General features: G+C 39.8%; 1 protein-coding gene across 5 annotated transcripts in view; it reads right to left on the bottom strand.

Annotated features, from left to right (window-relative positions):
* Nucleotides 1-22,701, bottom strand: part of B3GALT1 (beta-1,3-galactosyltransferase 1) — a 219,940-nt gene extending 197,239 nt beyond the window's left edge. For 4 of the 5 annotated variants that reach the window (XM_074911335.1, XM_074911336.1, XM_074911334.1 and 1 more), the window contains exon 1: nucleotides 22,545-22,701. The gene's annotated coding sequence lies outside the window, so the exon portion shown is untranslated. Of the gene's footprint in view, nucleotides 1-9,304; nucleotides 9,396-22,544 lie in introns of those variants that run through there. The other variant, XM_074911338.1, reaches the window with a different exon arrangement.
* Between the last annotated feature and the right edge of the window lie 202 nt (nucleotides 22,702-22,903).

Below are 22,903 nucleotides of genomic sequence, written 5' to 3'. Positions count from 1 at the left end.
AAAAGGCTGTTGTCCTTTTTTACATTTACTCTGCCTTATGCAAAGGCATTGAAGTTACACACATGTAAGGAAAAATACTATAATAACAACAACATGGTATGTAACACTATTATAATACTACCAATAATAATAGAGTGGCTCTAAAATGACGTGTGACTCTCTGAAGATGTTCCATTTTGCAATGTTATATGGCTATCTGAGAAATTAAACTACATTGCTATATCAGACTTCTGTGAATATAACTACAAGGACTAACTCCAGCAGAGTATCAACTGACTGCAACCTGCTATAAATGCCCCTCATGAAGAGATATTTACCTAAAAATCACATTTGCCTTCACAGGTATAGAAGAAAAATAATATTTCACTATAAAAGACTGAGTATGATCTCTGGGACAACTCACTTGGCATTTGCAGATTGAAAAGGGTTTTTTTTAAACAAGATATAACATTTTGTCTAGTTTCACAAAAACATGCTAAGAATTTAGAGCTGGACTTCAGCAAAAAATAGATTTTTATTAAGTAGCTAACCAGATGGGATGGGTTTTGCCCTTTCTAAATAGCAGTGTCATTTAAATATTCATAATCCAGTTCTAGATTTATTTTTCAAGTTTTGTCCCTTCTTCCCATAAGACATTGGATATTTGGAACCACTACTTTCCATCAAATCTTCTGCTTCAGGTTCATTAAAGCAAATTGTAACCACTTCCACAGAGTTAAGGTAGTTGGAGAGCACACTATAAATCTAATACAAAAAGGCTGCAGCAGAAACACAAAGCATCTCTTCTGATCTGGTATTTTTAAATAAAATAGGCATTATCCAGGGCATGAAAAATGCCAAACTACAAAATCAACTACAATTAATGGTTTTCTTACTGCTCCAGTGGCTCTAAAACTTTACATAAAGAATGCATAATAAGAAGCTCTTAGTCCTAGCTACCTTTTGTACAGACTTTTCAAGGATTTTTAAGAAACAGTTTAAATATTAGGATCATTACGGGCAATAAACCAACAATCTTATAAGTACCAACCATTTCAACTGAAATAAGTTATCTTAGAAAGACTTGCAACAGTAGATACTTTAAAAAACATATAGAGATTTCACTATACCAAGGAAAGAAAAAGTATTTGACTCTGCCTTGATGTTTCCCATGCTCATTGTCCAGGTCTGAACAGTTAAACTGACTGGGAGGAAATAATGTACTTCATATTTTAAGAGACATTAAAAAAAAAAAATACTTTCCAGATGTTAAACTGTTTCTTTATAAAAAATTCTTCTTTGTATTAATACTGGAAATGTTATTATGCTGTTTTTGAAGTAACATAGAACAAAGGTGGGATAATAGAGAACTATATACAAAAGCAACTACAATGTCTAGTCCTTTCTTCTTTTGAATTATTAGTTTTACATGCTTCATTCATAAAAGCAAACCCAAACAGCTAAATGAAAAGCATGTCAATGTAGGTAACAATAATTAAAATTTATGATAACATAAGCCACACAGAAATCAATTCTATAAAAATATAAAATGTTACAGAAGAAGGCTTCTGAATTTTATTTAATAAGGGCCATTTCTGAAATTAAATAGCTTTCTAAGTACAATGTGCATGGAACAAATGTATTTAAAAGAAGGCATCACAAAGTCTGAACAGTGAACAGAGCCTTTGAAATCAATTTGAGATGTTGCTTCAATACCAAAAGATCTCTTGGGGGAAAAAAATGTTGGACCTTTATGAAAAAATTACCAAAGTTAAACTGATAGAAGAAGGCTAAAAGTCAAATACCTAAAGGTTGAGCAGAAAAGAAAAAAAACTCGTTAACATTTAGAAAAGGTTGGAGAAGCTAGTAATCTGCAAAAGCAGATCATGAAGGTTTTTTTGTCGAAAAAATCTTTGACAAGTGTACACAGTCATAAATAACTTCACTAACTTCAACTGCATTTTGATAGTATGTATTAGTCAAGAATCTGTTCACAAAGTTTTGTGAAGGCCAAGTCCAATGGGTTTCAAATTGCTGTTAGAAATAACAGCACGTCTTCAGACTGCTTACAGTAAGATTGCTTATTGAAAGCATCCTTCAAGGTGAGGCAGCTGAGCCTGGAAAGATAAAATTGGTTGAGAACATATGCCATACAACATTTCAAGAGACTGCAAACCTTTTTCTGGCAGTTTAACTGCACAGCACAACTAGTGTTCTATCTGAATTCTAACATGGCCTAAAAATGCTAAGAAATACCTTTCATTTTCATCGGAACATCACACTGCTTGCTGGGTTCTTTAATCATCTAATTAAAGAGAGTTCCTGTTGTTTTTGATTTTCTAATTCACTTTGAACAAATGTAGTAATTGCTGAGGAAAACACACTCAATCTCTGTGTACAGTATGTGAGAAAAACTTGCACCAGTGCTCAAAGGAGTGAAGTAACTAATTTAAGCTTTGAGACAGTATAATTGTATTGATTCAATAAGGAAAAAATATTCTGAAATTTTAAATATGATATTAAAATGGAAATCTTTAGGAATATTTGGATAATTTTTGGAAATGCTTAATGCTACAAAAATAAGAAATCAGTGTTATGGATGTCTGATTTTTGTATTACATTTACAGTTATAATAATAAACTGTTAAGGCTTTTTTTTCCACAAAAATAACTCCAGTCAGACAGATTTGGAAAGAAAATAATGAAGTTCTATAACCAAGTCATTATAAAGGTTGCTATTAAAGATGTTGACATTTCATAACTAAGCAGCTGTTTTTCCAAATGCAGTGGCGACTTCACTTTGTAGCAGGGTCAGTCAGATCCCCTTACGATTTACCCATCCTTCTTTTGTTAAACAACATACTACTGGCAACATGGACTCCCAGTCAATGCACTTGTCTTAAAAAGAATCCATGACCTAGGATTCTCAGGACCTTGTTCATTGCCAGATCTGTCAAACAGATAAAAATACAGGTTTACCTTCTTCTTACCTGGTCTGTTCTTTCCACCCATGTAGCCAATGTATTAGTTCTCTGCTCACCTAATCATAGCCCCACCTATGAACCATGCTCTTGGACAGACTACTGACATGTGTACTGTACCTTGTATACCACAGTGGCTCTGTCATCTAACATTGCTAACAGCATCCATCTCACCATCTTATTTTGTACAATGAGATGTACTCTGTGAATGTAATATTCAGCTCTAACCACTCTGAAATAAATTATCAGCATAGTGCATTTCACACGTGACTCCCATTATATCCCACAGACATAGTATAAGCTGCTCCCTAGCAACCACAGCAAAAATGTACCCCTTTAGTATTTTTCCCAGCTAAAGAAACCAACTTGCTATATTATGAACTTCATATATAAAACAATCTTGGCTACTGTCAGCTCAAATTATTCTGACTAATAGTCCTTAAGATGCATTTTTAGCCCTTTGCTTAGTTTGGGTTCTGATACTGAAGCTTCTCTCTTGCAAACCTCCTACCTCAGTAATTTTAGCACCAATGAAAAAAAAATTTCCAAACCAAGAAACATCTTCCCAATAAAAACTAACCATTTATACAAGAATTATAATCATGTCATGAGCTAGAAATCCATTTGAGAAACGAAACTCCTAGCATGCTCACAAGAGTGGAGACACGGGATTTATTTTGCAGAACACCAGAAAGGGTCTTTTGGTTGGACTTTATTCACATACTGAAGAGGACTATGAGCTTTTTAAATAGGCTATTGCTTCCTATGTTACCCCAAATCTATTTAAATGAACTTAATTAATATCTGTGGAAAGCCAGAAATTACTACTCCTTATTTAAAAATACTAGCCTCATCCTTAAATCACACCTAGTGAATAAGATGTGGCTGTTGTGAGACTGGTATTCATTTAATACACCATAAAATATTTTGAAGGAAGTAACTGAGTAATAATAGCTAATTAATACTTCACACATGAACAGAGCCTTCCACCAAACAGCATCAAAATTTAGGAATTTTTCCCCTCTGCCATGGGAAAGGGTAAAGTCGAGCCTTCAAATCTGATGTTATCCAGGCTGGGGAGGTTAGCACATTTAGGCAATGGCTAGTTTGGTTTTGTTGTGCTGCTGTATAGGGCCCTACTAGTGAATCAAAACTATTACCAAAATAATTGTGAGAGAATTGCTGAAAAGCTGAAGACTGGAGCATACAATGCATCTTTGATACCTCCTCGTAACAGTTTGTTTGAATCCAGACTATTCATCTGGCTTCTCAACATAAAATGTCAAACTAACTTTAGGCATCTTTGTACTATGGGTCTATCTCTACACTTGATTAGATTAGGTACCATGTTTAGATTATTAATTAACATGGTGGTAGTCACTGCAGACAAGGACAGCCAGAGTATAACATAGTGCTGGTCTTACATTATGCAAAGCATATTTCCTAGAGATTGAATCTGTCGTGGACACTATTGCACAACTTACCCATGAACGTGAAACATGGGCTGTGATCAAGCCAAACAGTAACTGTTATAGAGGGTGATGGTTAAGACCTAGATATGGGGAGGCCTGGCAGATTGATTTATATCTTGCTCCCACAAACTCGGCATGGCAAATGCTACATGCCCACAATGGTGGAAGCAGTCACCAGATGGCTGGAAACATAAGCCATGCCCCATGCCACCGCCTGGAATATTATCCTGGGCCTTGAAAGTCTTGTGGTGGCATGGTACCCCAGAAAGAATTGAGTCAAATAATGGGACTCATTTCCGAAATAACCTCATAGACACTTGAACAAAAGAACAAGAACATGGCACTGAGTGGGTATATCACATCCCCTGTCATGCACCAGCCTCTGGAAAATTGAGCAGCACAGTGTACTGTACAGTGTACAGTGCTGTGTAAGGTGAATTTCTGAGTTTTCCAAAAGGATAAAGAATTTTCCCAAACTAACTTCTGTCATCTTTATTAGATTACAGCTCCATTCTCTCTAATTCTTTTTCTCCATTCTCTCTAATTCTTTTTTCTGAACAGTAAATATTTTAAGGAACATTAGAGAAACTTTTGTTCCAAATAACATTCATTAATGCATTATCTCTCTTGCTGTCTTTACATAATACCGGTATATAAGAAAGCGATGCACACTGAAGAAATCTTAATTAAGATTTTACAGGCATTTCTGCTACCAGAACTATTGTTTTCTGCTTCAGCATAAAAATTACAAGATCCTTAAAAGTCACATGATTTGCTCTGGATTCACTGAAGAGGTAGACAGCTCAGTTTAGGTGTTACACTATTCTTCCACAATTGCATTTTCTCAACTGAGTCAACATATAAGGAGCTCCATGCTATTGTGATTATATTGCTTCTATTACAGGAGGCATTTGGGTATATTTGTTCTGCACACAGAGAGAGTAGAGTTTCAGTGTAGTTGTGTTCATTTAGAGTAGTTTACTGCATATTTTGTCCACATCAAAAATAAAAGCACTGCTATTGTCGCACTTGTTGGCAATTTAAAATTAACCCTGAAAAACCTTTAACTAAAGGCAGTAAGTAAGCAAAAAATAAAGAATGTGTATAAATTTGCTCACTAGGCATTGATACTAAATTATAAAAGACAAAAATACTAGCACAGAGAATATTAAGATGCTGCTACTTGTGCTGTGTTTGTCTTGTGGATAAAGAGATGAGCTCAAGTTTTACAGATGTCAACGCTTGTCACCACTACCAAATTCAACTGAAAAACCCCTACCGCACTTTCAAAAACACCTACTATGCAACATTATTTTCTAAAAAGGCACACAGCCCTCATGCTGCCAGAATCGTTAATCATGCCTAACCAGTTCTCTTGTACCCTATCATGCTGTTAAACATATGTGCTTCAGTTGCAAATGGTCTAAAAATAAGTACATGCATGCAGATTTATCAATTCAAAAGAGAAATCCTATAACGGCTTAAGAATTTAGGATTTACATCAGCTTCCACTGGCTTGCAGCCTTGTGTATGGTCAAAAAGATAGCAATTCCAGAATAGAAAACAGCACCTGTTAGCTAGCCATAGACAACAGCAATTCAACAAACAGCAAAAGCAGAGCAGACTTATCCTTTCCCTTTAGGAAATTCTAGTTATCTTTGCAACTGTTACAGAGTTCTAGAGGGAATGAAATTTGTCCTTTCAATAGAACAGGAAAAGACAATAAATAAAACCTCTGTTGATTGATACTTCTCTGACAAAAAGCACTGCATGTGTTGCATGTGGCTACTCCTTAAGCATCCTTCTTGATACCCTTCTGTGAAACTGACCCCAATAAAAAGTGCAAATGACATTCACATACAAGTTTACGGCAAGTTTTGACATCACCCTAGAACAGGGTCCTGAAGACCATCTGACTTTCTGAAGCAGAAATGCATCTTCTAAGAAGCCGTATGTCACTGCCACCAGAAGGCAAATGCTGTATAGAAAAGGACATATTTAATAAAATGCCACTGAAATGAATCCTAACTAGAACACTGCTAAATGACATTCCAGTTCCTGTACCAAAGTAATCATCTTCAGTGTGACTGGGTAACTACCTGGCACCAAAACCCAGTATTTCCATTAAAACCATGTATTCATCACTTTGGTGAGCACTGGAGTTCAAACTGCATTTCCAGGACAGTTCAATATGGTGTAGCTGGTATGGTATTATGAATTTAAGCTTGATGCAAAGTTTTAGTAGTAGCAGTACAGTCTTCAGTTCAGCAAGATTCTCATTTCATGAACAAACATCCTGCTGACTTTTCTATGAGCTTCATGTACTTTAGGTCTGCAAGGTCAGGCCTCCTGGATATATCTTAATGACCTAATCAAAAGAACAATTTTCATACCAGTACACAAGGTGTAATATACCAAGAAGAGAGGCAAAGCTGTTTCCGTTTTAAGCTAAAAACAGGCACAAAAACTTCTGGGTAACACCTTTTAATACAGTTCAGTATTTCCTCATAATGAGATGTAACTGCCTTATACTTACTCCCCAAATGATGAAAAAGTTGTATATCTGAAGGGAACAAAGCACCATATGCATATGGTATGTCTTCCTATGTATGAAAATCCACTTGAATCAGAAGAGGAAAAGCTGATAAATAGTTTTTCATGGTTTACACTCAGAGAAAAACAAAAAATAATATACAGGCTTCCTAGGAATGTTCAAACCATCCTTGTAAAACAGAGCATACTTTTTTTTTTTATTTGACTTTTTTTTCCTTTTCCAAAATGCAAATCTGTTTACATTTTGTTAAATTAAAAATAATAAAATAAATTTTAAAAAGAAAGAAAAGCAGCCTGGGAAAGAAAGAAGGTTTCTTTGGTTCAAAAAGCCAAGTGCAGTACACAAGTTGCTGTACAAATGAGAAAATAAAAATATTTGAAGATTTAAATATAAAGAGACCAACAAGTGTCACAGTTTTACCCCTTATACAAAGCCAGAAAAATTTTAACATAGGTTGAGAAAAACATTATTTATCTTATCTTTGTCATCATTTCTCTCTTTTACTTTCTTGAATATCAAATTGTACTATGTCTTGGATATACGTCCAAAACTCCCAATAATACCAATTAAAGTTAAATATCTGAAATGCTACATGAACAAGAGACTATTGTTTTGCTTGGAAGGCAACATTTTCAGAAAAAAAACAAAAACCAACCGACTGAATGAGCTAAACAACAAAGTTCCCTTTCCTCTAAGAATTCATTCAAAACTCCTTTAAAACCTTAAAATGCATGTAATCTTTAATATTAACTATGCTGCCAACTTAAATTTCTAGCCCAAACTCATACAGTTTTCAATGTTTTATCTCTCCCACTCTTTCCAGAACAAATACAGGACAAAAACTGAGCAAGGTGCTCCTGACAGTAAACAAATACTATAAAAGCAAAGTCCTCCTAATCCCTGATAAAACAAACATTATGAAATAGTACAGATACTATCCTGATGAACCCACAGGCTGCAGTTTTGGGGGCAAAGGAAACTATAAATCTTCACAACACTGTGTTCAAGAGAAAGCTGGTAAATGCACTGAAGGTGGATTCACTGAAATTCAGGGAAGTCCTGGCTTTTCATGCTCATGGAAGAAGGAAAAGGACTCAAAGTTCACTGAAATTAACTGAGGACTTAAAAGATCACTTTCTAGTTAGTCCAGTGGGTATTGGATAAGGATTTTAATGTGAAACTCATGCGGCAATCAACTATTTTTACTTTTCTTTAATATGCTATTTCTATCTACATACTTGTATATTAGCCTGCCTTTTATGCATTTGTTAACATTGAATATGGTCATTTCATTCTTATGGTTCTGTTTATTGTAACTGTTCTTTGCATAAAAATTATTTATGCAGAATAATAGTTTGAAAAATAACTCCAGAGAGCTATAGCTAAGGTTCTTCTCTAGAGGTGTGCAAGGTTATTATAATATTTCATAACCAAAAAAACAATACATCTTCAGATAGGGGCAGTATTAGCTTGTAATATTCCTTGCTACCATGGTACCAACTTTTCCTTGTAAAGCGATTTGATCACTTCCGTATTGGTTATATGTGAAATATTAGGGCTATGCTTCACAGGAAACGCCTCCCGAATTTTCATTACAATATATTGTTTTATTACTTACACATTTAGAAAATCTATTTGTCTTTAAGTATGTCACTGCATCTCATCAAAAAAATGTCTAGCCTAACTAAGTTCTACTAGTGGGAAAAAAAAAAGTGTTGATACAGTTTGGAGTCCTCAATTCAACCAGTCTGGGGTTCATTACAGATTTTCTACACCCCACATGTCATCTCCATGGTACTTCTAAATATCTTTTGTAATTCCACCTATCAGAACTGTTCAAAGACTATAAATCTTTGTCTTTCAAGACAGAGAGGAACAATCACATAAATTTTAATATCCTGTGAGATAACCTGGTACTGTAACTATACTTATCCATCTAATATAACTATATTCTTACCTAGCTACTATACAGCAAAAGAAACTAAGACTACAACAATTTGTATTGTTTTACATGGGAAAGCCATGGTCATCTTCAAAAGCTTAACATGATTTTATTTTTCACCAATGAAAAGATACTAAAGTCAAACAAATTATTTTATTTTTTTCCATGGAAATAGTCCATCAGATGACAAACTAGAGCCAACTTTATTAATACTATGCTCTTCTTGGCAAATCAGGCAAAAACGTCATCCAGTGAGTTACAAAAACCTGGCACATAAGAATAACATATACAAAACTGAAGTAATTACAGAATTCACAGGTAGTACACAAGACAACATAACAGATTAACAATTTAGGCATGCATAAATATATACGTACTGCATATTTAGAAGGCTTTTGCATTGAGAAAAGATGAAACTAAAGTTCTGAGCAGCATTTTTATCATCACTGTGGAAATGCTAGGCCAGGCCCTCGGGTGCATGAAGTTTCCACTCTGCAAGAGAAGCAGGCTGTCACAAAGCCAGTTAACAGCTACTTGATTCTGTAGTGTCCTCAGCACCAACACAGATTTGGCTTAGGCCACCTGGCTAAGGTTCCTTGGGGACCAAACTGCAGTACCCTTGAGCTTCACCCATCCAAGCAAGCACAAGTGCCACCAGGTACAAATACACCAGTATGTCCATCTGTCTGTGAGCACTTTCAGACCCAGGAGATCTCATCTGGCCCTCTCAGCTGCTTTCTAGCGGCTGGGACCAATTTTTTACAGCATGCAGTGGCCAGAATGTGACTTGGAAACTGATCCACCACATCCAGCCATGACTGCTGTTCTTGATCATCTCTGGCCTAAGCAGATCTGCTCTGGTGTTCAGAGCAACATGGAATCCAGGAACCAAAACTGACAGCATGTCTCTGCTGCACTGTGTAGAAATTTCTTAAATTGTTCTACAGGTAACTCAGTCTCAAAGACATAAAGAAACAAGTACTACTCAAAGAATTTGTAATGTAACATACTAAAACTGATTTCTGGTATTATTAACTGTACTTTTTATTCAGAGGACATTTCAACATACAGGATCATAGACACTTCTTTATATCTGTGCACGCATGCTTTTTTATTATAAAATTAATTACAGCTTTTAAAAAGTAAAAACATGTAATATTTTTCATAGTGCTGCCTGAAGCCATGTTGTTAAAACTGTGATTAAAAGTTACTTTCGAACAACTACATGTTGTACCCAAGTGTAACCTTGCGTATAGGTCATATTGGCCCAAGCACATAAAAACTGACAGTTTGAAAGACAAGCAAAACATGTTTTAAAAAATTTTGGGTAGGTCTATAAAAGTTGGAAAAACCATGCTGAACTCTTACTGGTATTTTGCTAGGAAGAACTGCATTAACAGTAATTCTGAATTGTATACGCTCTAAGTTAGTTCCAAAAAAGCAGGTAACCTACAGTCAGAGTCAAACCCACCTGAGCCCAAAAGGTCTTACACAAGTATGAGTTTTCATTTCACTGACAGCTGTACAAAGTGCATAGGACTTCCTCAAACGTCATAACTGACCTGTTTGGTTCATGTCAGAAGTCTCACTACAGGGCAGTCACCTCAAATGAAATCTAATAGTGAAATGAAAGCACGCAGTAACTTGGCTGGGTGACCATCCAGAAAATCGTAGAATCATAGAAGAGTCTGGGTTGGAAGGGACCTTAAGATCACCTAGTTCCAACCCCCTGCCAGGGGCAGGGACACCTTCCACTAGCCCAGGTTGCTCAAAGCCCCGTCCAACCTGGCCTTGAACACTGCCAGGGAGGGGGCAGCCACAGCTGCTCTGGGCAACCTGTTCTGGTGTCTCACCACACTCAAAGAATTTCTTCCTTATATCTCATCTAAATCTACTCTCAGTTTAAAACTACAATCCTTGTCCTATCCCTACACTCCCTGATGAAGAGTCCCTCCCCATCTTTCCTGTAGCCCCCTTTAAGTACTGGAAGGTCGCTATAAGGTCTCCCTGGAGCCTTCTCTTCTCCAGGCTGAACAACCCCAACTCTCTCAGCCTGTCCTCACAGGGAAGGTGCTCCAGCCCCCTGATCATCTTTGTGGCCTCCTCTGGACCCACTCAAGCAGGTCCATGTCCTTCTTATGTTGGGACCCCCAGAGCTCTAGGTGGGGTCTCACAAGTGTGGAGTAGAGGGGAAAATCCCCTCCTTCAACCTGCTGGGCACGCTTCTCTTGATGCAGCCCAGGACAAAGTTGGCTTTCTGGGCTGCAAATGCACATTGCTGACTCATAGTCAGTTTTCTATCCACTATTATTCTCTGCAGAGCTGCTCTCAGCCCACTCATCGCCCAGCCTATATTTGTGCACGGGATTGCCTTGACCCATGTGCAGGACCTTGCACTTGGCCTTGTTGAACTTCATGAGACTTGCACAGACCCACCTCTCAAGCCTGTCCAGGTCCCTCTGGATGGCACATCCCTTCCCTCCTGCGTGTTGGCCACACCACACAGCTTGGTGTCACTGGGAAGCTTGCTGAGGGTGCACTCAGTCCCACTGCCCATGTCACCAGCAAAGATGTTAGTGCTGGCCCCAACACCCACCCCCGAGGAACACCTCTCGTCACTGCTCTCCACTTGGATATTGAGCTGTTGACCAGAACTGTTTCAGTGCGACCATCGAGCCCCTTCCTTATCCACTGAGTGGTTCATCCATCAAGCCCATATCTCTCCAATTTGGAGACAAGGATGTCACGCGGAACAGTGTCAACTGCTTTGCACAAGTCCTGGTAGATGACATCAGTAGCTCTTCTGTTATCCACCAGTGCTGTAACTGCATTGTAGAAGGCCACCAAATTTGTCAGGGCATGATTTGCCCTTAGCGATGCCCTGTTGGCTGTCACCAATCACCTCCTTATTTTCCATGTGCCCTAGCATGGTTCCCAGGAGGATCTGCTCCATGATCTTGCCAGGCAGAGAGGTGAGTCTGGCTGGCCTGTAGTTCCCCAGGTCCTCTTTATTTCTCTTTTTAACAGTGAGGGTTATGTTTCCCCTTTTCCAGTCAGTGAGAGCTTCACTGAACTGTCACAGCTTCTCAAATATGATGGATACTGGCTTAGTCACTTCATCCACCAGTTCTCTCAGGTCCCATGGATGCATCTCACTGGGTCTCATGGACTTGTACACCTTCAGGTTTCTTAGGTGGTCTTGAACCTGATCTTCTCCTACAGTGGGTGGTTCTTCCTTCTCTCAGACCCCACCTTTACCTTCTGCATCTTGGATGGTGTGGCTGGAGTCCTTGTCAGTGAAGACTAAGTCAGAAAAGTCATTGCATACCTCAGCCTTCTTCCATATCCCAGGTGACCAAGTCTCCCTTTCCTTCCAGAGAGTGCCCACATTTTTCCTTAGTCTTGCTTTTATCATCTACATACCTGAAAAAGCTTTTTTGTTGCCCTTGACATCCCTGGTCAGATTTAATTCTATCAGGGCTTTGGCCTTCCTAACCCGATGTCTGTCTACCTAGAGAGTTTCTCTCTACTCCTCCCTGGCTACCTGTCCTTGCTTCCCTCCTCTGTAGACTTCCTTTTTATGTTTGATCTTGCCCAGGAGCTCCTTGTTCAAAGGGCACCCCCCTCCTTATCTTCCTTATCAGTCTTTCCTAAAGACCCTGTATCCTTCCATTCCAACACTCTAGTCCTAGAAGCCATCCCACCACATCTCTGTGATACCAATAAGATCACAGCCCTGCAGGTGTGTGCAGAGGACATATTTATATATGAGTATGTGTGTCCCATATAAATACAGACATATTTTACAAAAGACACATTAGCACTTGTATGTTGCTTACTTTTATTAGGTTATAAAGAAATCTTCCCTTCTCAGAGTTTTCAAATTATGAAGGAAATGATTTCCAGGTGACCTCAGCTGTGACACATTAATCAATATAAGGCATCCCCAGACTTTGTGGTTCATATAGTAATATATAGTTTAAAATTATATAAAGTGGATATTGCCCAGCCCAGGATCAAACTCCTATGCCTTGGCACCTGCCTCTAAGTGGACCTGTCATCCCCTGAAAGCCAGGCAGAATATTCTACAATAACCCAGCCAACAACAGTCAAGAAGCCTCAGTCAAAAGCCAGTGATGAACTGCAGCAATAGGCAGAGGCTCAGGGAAGTTTTCCACCCCCAGGTGGGGTGACTTTGTTCCAAGATTTCCTTGCAGGGCAAACAAAACCTAGCAGAAGCCTACTGTGACAGTCTTCCTGTTACGAGATCCACCGCTTCTGCTGCATCATCCAATTCATTCACACATTTTACTATGACTTGATGCACAGGCTTATACCTAGTACAGTGCAATATCTTTAGAAGAAAACCTATTACTTAGGACTCAGTTATCTCCTGTGCAATTTTTATTGAGCCACTTTGCAGTGTGTCATTTTCTGTTTTACTTTCTAAAAGAATGAATGAATTTTGTTTCAGAAAACTGGAATGACAAAATGTCTGAATGTGGACAGCTCATGCTATGGCACAACTTCCCTCTCCAAAAACCTGCAGGTGAGCTTTTTGCTTTTACTAGCAAATTCTCTTGCCACTCACTTTTGTCATGACCATTCCAGAGATTACAGTATTGTCTAGTTGAGTCAGAAGACAAAGAGCAATTTTACAAAATGAGGTGAAGTACCAAATTCACTTTGCAGAAGACTTCAGGTGATGTAAATACAAAACCTTAAAGAGCAAGAATTACTGTTTCTTCTCTACAAATAAAAAACAATCCACAGCAAATATTTTAGTTTGGAAATTTTCAACAGAGTTGTCTGTTGATGTTTAGAATATGCGCCAGTAACAAACAATAGTATTTCATTTCCCTTTTAAGTGAGGATATTACTGAATAAACAGTATAGAACTTCTGTAAGTTATTTCTTAGTTTAACTAGTTTTTTGATGCCTCTATACATGCTTCTTTTGTTCATACCCACACCTATAAAGACTTTGTATTTTCTCCAGAGAAATATTCAATGTAAGATACCCATAATGTAGCATTTCAGTATCTCCTCCTCACTTGTAACTAGGACATAATGTGTTGAATTCTACTCCCATTCAGTTCTAATTCTATAAACTATACAGAGATATGGATAAAACAATTTTATCGAAGTAGCAGTATATTTTCCATGTGAAATATTTAATATGCTCCAACTTGCAACATCAGTAGCAGACGTTCAAATTCTTTTCCAGACTTTATATTATAGTCTATTTCAACCCAATTTATCAATGGCTATGTTTGACTTTGTACAGTAATCTGCACATGAAAGTTTCCAGCAAGTAGGCCAGTCTCTTCAGAGTCTGCAGAACATTTTTTCACCCGAGCTGCAACATAAAGAAATATTTGTGTAATAGGTATTACAGAGCAGAAGGAGTAATGTGCTCTTTAACAAACAGGTAAGATAGAGGTGAATCCCAAGCAAGTTTACATAAACTTGAGACCTCAGACTCAACCTGACCTCGTTGCCACTAACTTGGTGAGAAACTTTCATTTCAAGCTTAATTCATGTGATGAAAACCTGTAGTATGATCAGCTACGCTCATACGTTTGAATCTTTCAGCCAACTTTCAGCAGTGGTATGTTACTTCCTAGCTTATTTTAAGCAAATACAGTAGTGAACTACATATAGCAGAATTTGTGTTATGATTACATTTGAGATAAGATGCATTTTCTGAGGCCTATTAATAAACACCTAGTATACTCAAAAGCTTAGCAAAAAAAAAAAAAAAAAGCCTAGTGGGTTTACTACAAAGTCTGAAATCCAAGCAAAATGTAGTATTTTTCTACAAAGAAAGATCTTTCAAATTCTGAAAGCTTTAACTTTTATAAAATAATTTTTTACAGTACAATGCCATGAATGTACTAATGCCACTCTTACTAACTGCCTAACAGACCAAGTGACTTTTTGAGATTTAAACTGTCATATTAGAAAATGTACATAGAAGAAATTAACGGTTTTAGAATATTTTGTGGATGCCCACAGCAGTGTGGATTCCTTTACATGTACCATCCTACCTACATAAAAGTATTTTTCTAGGAAAGAATATATTAAAATTTGACTGATGATTCTGAAGTATCTTATAAAAATGTTAGATGACTGATTGCATACATCTTAACACAAGAAGATATTGTCATAATTAAACAATGGAAGACAAGTTCCACTTTTTACAATGATAGTCTGTTTAAGGCAGATAAGCAGTGCAAGTGGCACTGCTCTATCATTATGCTGCTAAATGTATTCAGCACAGATTCATCAATTACCACTACCATGGCCTGTAGAAAGACTATGCAGCCTATCCACTAACAGTGTTCACGTCCATCCATGACATCCTTGCAGGCTACCATGAATTCACTGTTCTCCATTAAACTAATCTTGAGCTGCATCAGCGAACAGAAGGCTATGACTTCACAGCTAGTGTACACAAGGACATGTTTGTCACAGTAGCATTAGGTGGGTTTCAAGCTGATCATACAAAAGGGATACACCAAAACCTTTTCCCATTGCAAACAACTGCCTTGGCTTGGTTGCTACAGATTTTGGCAAACAGCACTCATGAAATAGATCAGGAAGCCGATTTTAAATGACCCATTACTAAATACAAGTAGCAGAAATATTATATTTGTTACATATTTGAACAAATGCTAATTTGAAAAAGCTGTTTTGTTGAACTGTCTTATGGTACAAAACAAAATGAAAGAAGAATTCTATTGCTGCAAATAACTACAGTTGGTATCACAGCCTAAAACAGATTTACACAGGAGATGACCTCATCAATGGATAGTAGAACAGCTGAGACCTTCCTTAAAGAATTTCATTTTACATTCTTTGAAGCTAAATATTTAAATTAACAAAGCAAAAGGGTGACTGCTAAAATGGTCCTGTAATTCTGCCAAGTACTTTAACAACAATAAATCAAGAAACAGAACAGCACTTCGGGCTGGGGTTTGACAAGCACATAAGGCAATTTAACTGCTGCCTGTCAACCATCCTGCTCTCTTCTTGACTTTACCTTCATAGTTCTATGTCCTCCCTTGCATCAGTCTTCATAGGGTCCATTGTGAAGCAGATTCAAGCTGGCAGAAAGTGGTTTTCTGTTCTGTTTTTGTTTTTTAAACCAATGGACAGTGGGGAGGAGTTGTCTTCTGCCAGACTAATGTGCTGAAATGGTTCTGCAAAGGGTTAGGAAGGATGGAGTCATTGTGTTTGGGAGAAGGGAAGACAGGATCATACAGACATACTGCTGGAGTCACTTATACTGCTGTGAAACCACATTTATTACTAAGTAACACCAAGTAATAATGCAGCACACTAATAATACATTTCTAACGTTTCTTTAAACCTCACTCTCAACGCTGTTTGCAGTGCAGCAGCTCTTCTAAGTTACATGCTCTGAATATCAAATGACCAGCCTGGTTTTGAACAAGGAACATGAAGAGATCCTTTCTATATGGTGGGATCCTTTCTATAAAACTGGGAGGGAGGAAGGGAAAACCTTTGCTTATTATTTTCACATTACTATGAAATGTAGTTCACAAATAGAAGACGATTAATTAGATGGTATTGCAGTTAAGACTGTTGTGCAGTCAATCTGTAGAGGGGCTAGAAAAGCATTAAAGTTATTTGAGTAAACATCACTTTGCACGCTGATATTTTTAAAAGCTTCTTCAGTTTTAATTAAGCATAATTTTAAAAGCAATCAATGCAACTCAAATACCATGTACCATCATTCTTTTTTCCCATTTAGTGCAGTTGGATTAAGTGCTATGAATGTCATCTTTCAGAATTTTCTTTCTTTTTTATCTGTTCTGGGTTTCTGGACACAGCCTTAACCTGTTATTCTTCTGAGTTCATGTTTACTGAGGTTCAAAGTAAAAAAAAACAACAAAAAGCAAAGCCTGTGTTACCTACAAGATATTTTTAAGATCTATGAACCCATTGACTGAGTTGCCACAACTCTTTTAACTCTCTCAAACATCAGACATACACACAAAAAAACTCTTAAGGAATTATACTGTTGGCAAAATTAGGACAAAGACAAGAAGTTGCCTTCCAGCACAGAACTAATGCCATGCTGATGGCAAAGAACTCCAGAAGCACCTTGCAAAACTCAAGAGTGGACAAAGAGATGACAAATGAGCTTCAGTGTAGATACAAGTAAGCTAAATCATCTAATGAAATATAATCTAAATCACCATGCTGAGAAATGACTTGGAAGAAAAATCTAGGAGTCATTATTGACAGATTCTCTGGAATTAAGTTTTATGTTCAACGGCAACCAAAAAAAATAGCAAAACATCGGGCATCATGAGGAAAGGCATTGAGAACAAGATAGAACACATTTATACAACCTTAGTTCACCCACACCTCAAGCAGCGTGTGAGGTTCTCGTCTCTGTATCTCAAGGACAGACTCTAGTTAGACCAAGGGCAAACAAAACATCAAAAGGATGAAGTGCCTGCCTTAGAAAAAGATACTAAAGAGTCTTTTCAGTTGGAGAGAAGGCTGAAGCAAGATATGATCAATTGAACCATGAAAGTGGTAAGTAAACTAATGTAAAACTTCTGCTAGCTAAATCCTCCAGTAATAGAACTAGGGGACATTTAAAAAGCTAGTAAGACATCAGTTTACAAAAGATTAAAGTGCTTCTTTACAAAGCTAGCAGTAAGCTTCTGAAACTCGTTACCACAGAAGATTGTGAAGGTAACGAGCATCAGCAAGTTTGAAAAAAGAGAAGTTGTTGGTTGGCAGGTCCACAAATGGGCTCTGAGCACATATATACTGGGAGAATACAAGAGAACAGATACATAAGGGGGCTAGATTTGTGTGCAGCCCCTAAATAGCATCCCTTAACATCACTGTTGGAGACCGAAACCTGAGTATGAAGGCCCACTGATCTGACCCAACAGAGCTTTTCTGATATTCTTAACTTCAATGTCTCTAATATCTTCTGTTAAGCTCTGAAAATAACACAAAAAAAAGGTTACACTTCTGCTTCTTAACCACTGTGAAAGGTACAGATCAGATATGAGTAAAAGCAGACCTTCAGTATAAATTCTAACATATAATAGCCTGTGTTAAGCAATAAATTACTACTATATCTTTAAACAAGGGTCAGACCCAGGAGGAAATATATGAATTACTCCAGCCTGTATGACCCCCTGCAAAGCCACAGATGTTGTTCCACAGCAGGATGAGCTATTTCAGTGAAAATGTAGCCACCTGCTGAGGGACAAAAGAAACAAACATCGGCCCCTCAAACAGCAGAGCTGCAGAACAGCTCAAAGGGAAGCAAGGTTAGGCATGCAAGTCATCCACATTTTTACTACAGAAAGTCTCAAAAGATAGCAAGAGTTAAAGCTTACTGGTACTCACATGGCAGTCTTAAAAAAGTGAGTGCAAAAGCCAGTATCTATAGGGTATTTTCTGCCCTTCTTGCTACGGAAAGTATTTATACATGAAACAGGCATATAATAACTAAAATATTTTGAGGCTACTGATAATACAGAACACCTTCTGCAAAGGGAGAAGGTATACTGGCAACATTCCACAGAAATTAATATAGCTGAACAGAATTCTCACATGGTTTCAGTTGTATAGCATATTCTTCATTCACTTCACTCTTAATCATTAGTTCCCTCTCCTGTATTTGGTAACGTCTTGTTATTCAGAAGAAAAGAATGTATACTTATGTATTTCATAAATAAGGATAGTGATACATTATGTTATAATTTATACCTTTATATATACATTATACACTTAAATTAATAATACAGTACAGTTTTGATGAGTAATTATTGCAGATATTTAGATTACTCCCAATAGTTTGGGACGTTAAATTGAGAGCCAGAAAAATCAGAATGCAGGAAGGTTAAAGAAGAGTGTCCACCCCCTACTACACCTGCAAAATACCTAGCAATTTTACATTTTAGGTAGTAATACAAGAAGAAGGACATGCTCTAAATGACATCTGTAATTCTTTATCACATCTTGATTTATCTCTGTATTAATGCTACCCACAAGCAGGCCCAAGGCTCAGAGAGACTCTTGTGCATCCTTTTGTTCTCCTGGATGGACTCTAGAAAGCTGATCTCAGCCACCAACACATCTGTAGTCTGCACAGCTCTGCTGAAATTTACGCCTGCCTGCCTATCAAAGAACAACTTGCCCATCTTCACCTCTCTCCCTCTGTTACTCTGTTGAAGAGCTGTGTCCTCAGCATCAGGGGCTGAATTCCCATGTCCTGTTTAAGAGCATCTTTTGTTAAGTTCCTTGGAAAACATTCACTGGAGACACAGGAGCTGAAGAACAGCAATCTTGGTCATTCACATACGCCTACGGCAGTGTTAGGCAGCAACAGATACTATCATGGCTTGGAAACATCTGAAGCCTGTGAGTAAGTGACAAAGGGAACACTTGAATGCAGACACACTTTATACTTCTGTTTATCTGGAATTCTGCAGAGCTTCCATACATCAGCATTTACAGTCACTGTGTTTGCTGGAGACAGTGCTAACAGCTACGAGTCAGTATTTTAACTGTATTTCAAAAACAGCACTAGCTCTTCCAAGATCTGCATATTGTTTGCATGCTCTAATACAACTCAGAGATTCATCATTCATTCATCTTTTCTATGGTCTTCTGCAAGTCTTCAGTAGTTAATCTAAATGTACATATGTTCTTCTTTCTAAAAAAGCATGCCACTTGTTTTCTCTAGCTGTATCGAAATAATTTTACTACTACTGGCAAATTACATCAATAATATTTTAGTATTCATCTTTATCTAAGCAACTAAACTGGCAACAGGTTGGAGAATGTGACAGAATTGACTGCTTCAGTTCCAAATTTCCTATTATATTGCATATAGCAATACTTCTATGTAAAAATTATTACTACAAAAGCAACTTAGAAAAATTTAAGATTTTGTTTTCTAATGAGTGTCCTTTTACTTGGGAGGCATACAGATGGACTCCTTTTCTACAGAAAAAAACTATGAAAAACAAACTTCTGTGTTCTCCTCTAGCTTTAACTAGGTATAATAATATTATATAATATTATATAATGACAATAATTAAGTCTATAGCTGATAAGTAAGTAGTTAATACACTTATATTCACTTTAGTGGTGGGATGCTCCCTGCTCCCCAAAATTTCATTATTTATTAATGGACAAAGAGAGAAATCAACACTGAATCAAGCACCCTTCTGAAGATATACAATTTAAATATTTTGATCTTTTAGAAAAACGTTTCCTAAGAACTCTGAGGAAAAAAAGCAGTTAAGACAAAGATAAGGTGTGTAGCAAATACACTGGCATACATTCTCCTGTATGTGTGTCTTCCTGAGAACAATCCCAGTGAAAAGAGTATCACAAATGATACAGTTCACCCATTCATAAACTAGATTTTTAGATTAAAATTTGGTGTCACTCACAAGGAGGAAAAAAAAAAGCTTGGTGTTTTCAGCCTGTAATTTTTGCAAAAACTCCACTGGTCTGTGCCACAAAACCACCACAAAAATTCAGGGGTTTCTTTCCTAAGAAACCACGTAAGGAAAACACAGGTGAGGTATGAGGCAGACTAGCACGACTGAGTGCATCTCAGACATTGCATCATAGCTACATGCAGTCTACTTGGATCAGGATTGCTCTCTCAATTAAGCTAAAATACTCTGAGGACACTGACTCAAGTTAACTATATGAGGTTTCTTAAAAACTGGCTTGCCAATATGACATTTGCTGGATCTATCCAGAATCTGTAATGAATAAGAAACTCAAATTTCAGTAGCAATATATGTTTTGTCAAAAACGTTATTTTGTGGGTAAGTATGCAGGGAGGGAACAACATTAACCTGTATCAGTTATATGTTCCACACCTCAAATCTTCTCCACTTACTACTGCCGCCTCCTCAGCTGTGAAACTGGCCTTCAGCTCTCCAGAGCAGAGCATGTACCTGTAATGGTGCTTACATTGGTTATTCATCCTTGCCACCTATCCCATGACTCTAAAAAAATTCTGAAAGCATGTTATGCATCATGTGATCAAACATGTCCTTATAACCGAATTAATGTATCGGAGTACTCCGTATCAAGAAAGAAAGAACCAAATCTACTAGCGCTTCTAGAAAGTAGGGAAGGAAGCTTACAGCCAGCCACAAAAGAAGGAAAAACAGAACCGAATTATCACTTTTTGTGTTTTCAGCAGACACTGTTTCTTAATGTTTAAAATGCCCAACCCATCACATACAAAATAGCCAAGAGAACAGAAAACTATTTTCTCTTCAACTGTGAATTGTGGATGCTGTCTTGTTTCCTACTGAATCAGTGTCAAAACTCCTCTTGATTTCCGTGATTGAAGGAGCAGGTCCATCATCACAAAGTCTGGCAGCATCCTGATTCTCTAAAATGTTATATAATCACGATTCCAACTGTTTACCTTAACGTCTATAAAGAGCATCTAAAGGCTGAGATTTTTTAATTAACAAGATTTGACAAGACTTCAAAGCCTTCCAATATTATCTTATATCACTAAAAGTACAGCAGGTTGAATAATGATGAAAAAGCGTGCACGGAAAAAGGGGATTTAATCTTTGGAATTCCTCCATCTCAACAGCCGGTGGTCACATTCAACCGTCACCGTTACACTTACTTTAAAGGAACTTTTCTTTGAACAGTTCTAGCTTTGAGGCAGCGGCCGCAACAAGACCACCACCTTCGTTAGCTTCCCCCGCCTCTGAACCACCCAGCTGAGCGTCCAGGACCACGGTAGCGTACAACCCTCCGCGAGGGGAAGTTCAAACCCCGCCGAGCCGCTCACCCCCGGCGCCGCCGGCGGACAGGCAGGCGGACCGACCGACGGACGGACCGACCGGCCGGGGCCGCGCGCGCCCGCGCTGGCAGCTGCCGCTCTCCCCACGCGCGCGCGAGCTCCCCGCGCAGGGCAGCGGCCGCCCGCCCCGCGCGAGCCGGGCTTGGGGCATCCCGCCCGCCGCCCCCTTCAGCCCCCCCCGCGGCAAGCGGGACCCGCAGCACCCCGCCGGATAGGTGCGGGGACGCGGCGCCGTCCGCCCTTCCCAGCGACCACCCCCACCTCCCCGGCAGCCCCTCACCGGCAGCGCCGGGGCCAGCGGCGACGCCGTTCGGCGGCACCGTTCGGCGGCGCCCCCGCGCTCCGGCCCTCCCGAGGCGACGGAGGAGCGGAGGGGACGGCGCGGCAGCCCCTCCGCCAGACCCGACCGGCGGGCTAGTATCGCCCCCCGCCGCGGCACCGCCGGCCGCCACCAAGCGGGCGGCGGCACCGAAGTTCCCGCCGCGCCGCCGGTCCCGCCCGGGGACCGGGACGGGGCACGGCCAGGGCCAACGCGCCGAAGGGCACGGCAAGGGGCGGCGGACGACCGCGCCCGCCCGCGACCCCGGCCCGTTGCGGCCCACCGCCGCCTAGCGCTGCCGCCCGCCCCAGACACCCTGCCCGCCCGCCGCTCCGCCCGTGCCGGTACCGCTGCCCGGCGCTGCCGCCGGCCCCTTCAGCACGAGGCGCATCGGACGCGCACGGAGGCTGGCATCCGCCCTCCCCGCGGCCGGACCTTACCGGCCGCGCTCGCCGCCCTCGCCCGCCTGGGCGCACGCCGCTCCCTGCCGGGCTCCCGCTGCCATACGCCGCCCCGCAGCCGGCATCACTGCTCCGCCCGCAGCCGCACCAGCCGCCGCGGCGCCCGGCAGCAGCGCCCGCCTCAGGAGAGCGCAGCCCGGGCACCGGCGGGGCTCGCCCTCTCCGACTGACAACGGCTAGTAGCCAATCGCCGCCCGCTCAGCACCGAGGAGGCGGGAGGGTGTGACGGAAAGGGGCCAATGGGAGCTCGCCGCTGCGGCAGCGCTGTTTCCGGGAGGGGGGGCCGCGGCGGGTAGCGGGGGTCGCCGCGGGTGTGAGGCGTCGGGGTGCGCCCGCAG

The sequence above is a fragment of the Athene noctua genome, chromosome 7, assembly GCF_965140245.1.
Source record: "Athene noctua chromosome 7, bAthNoc1.hap1.1, whole genome shotgun sequence".
In the NCBI taxonomy this organism is placed as follows: Eukaryota; Metazoa; Chordata; class Aves; order Strigiformes; family Strigidae; genus Athene; species Athene noctua.
Note: the sequence above shows the minus strand (reverse complement) of the source record. Positions and strands in the feature narration are given on the sequence as shown.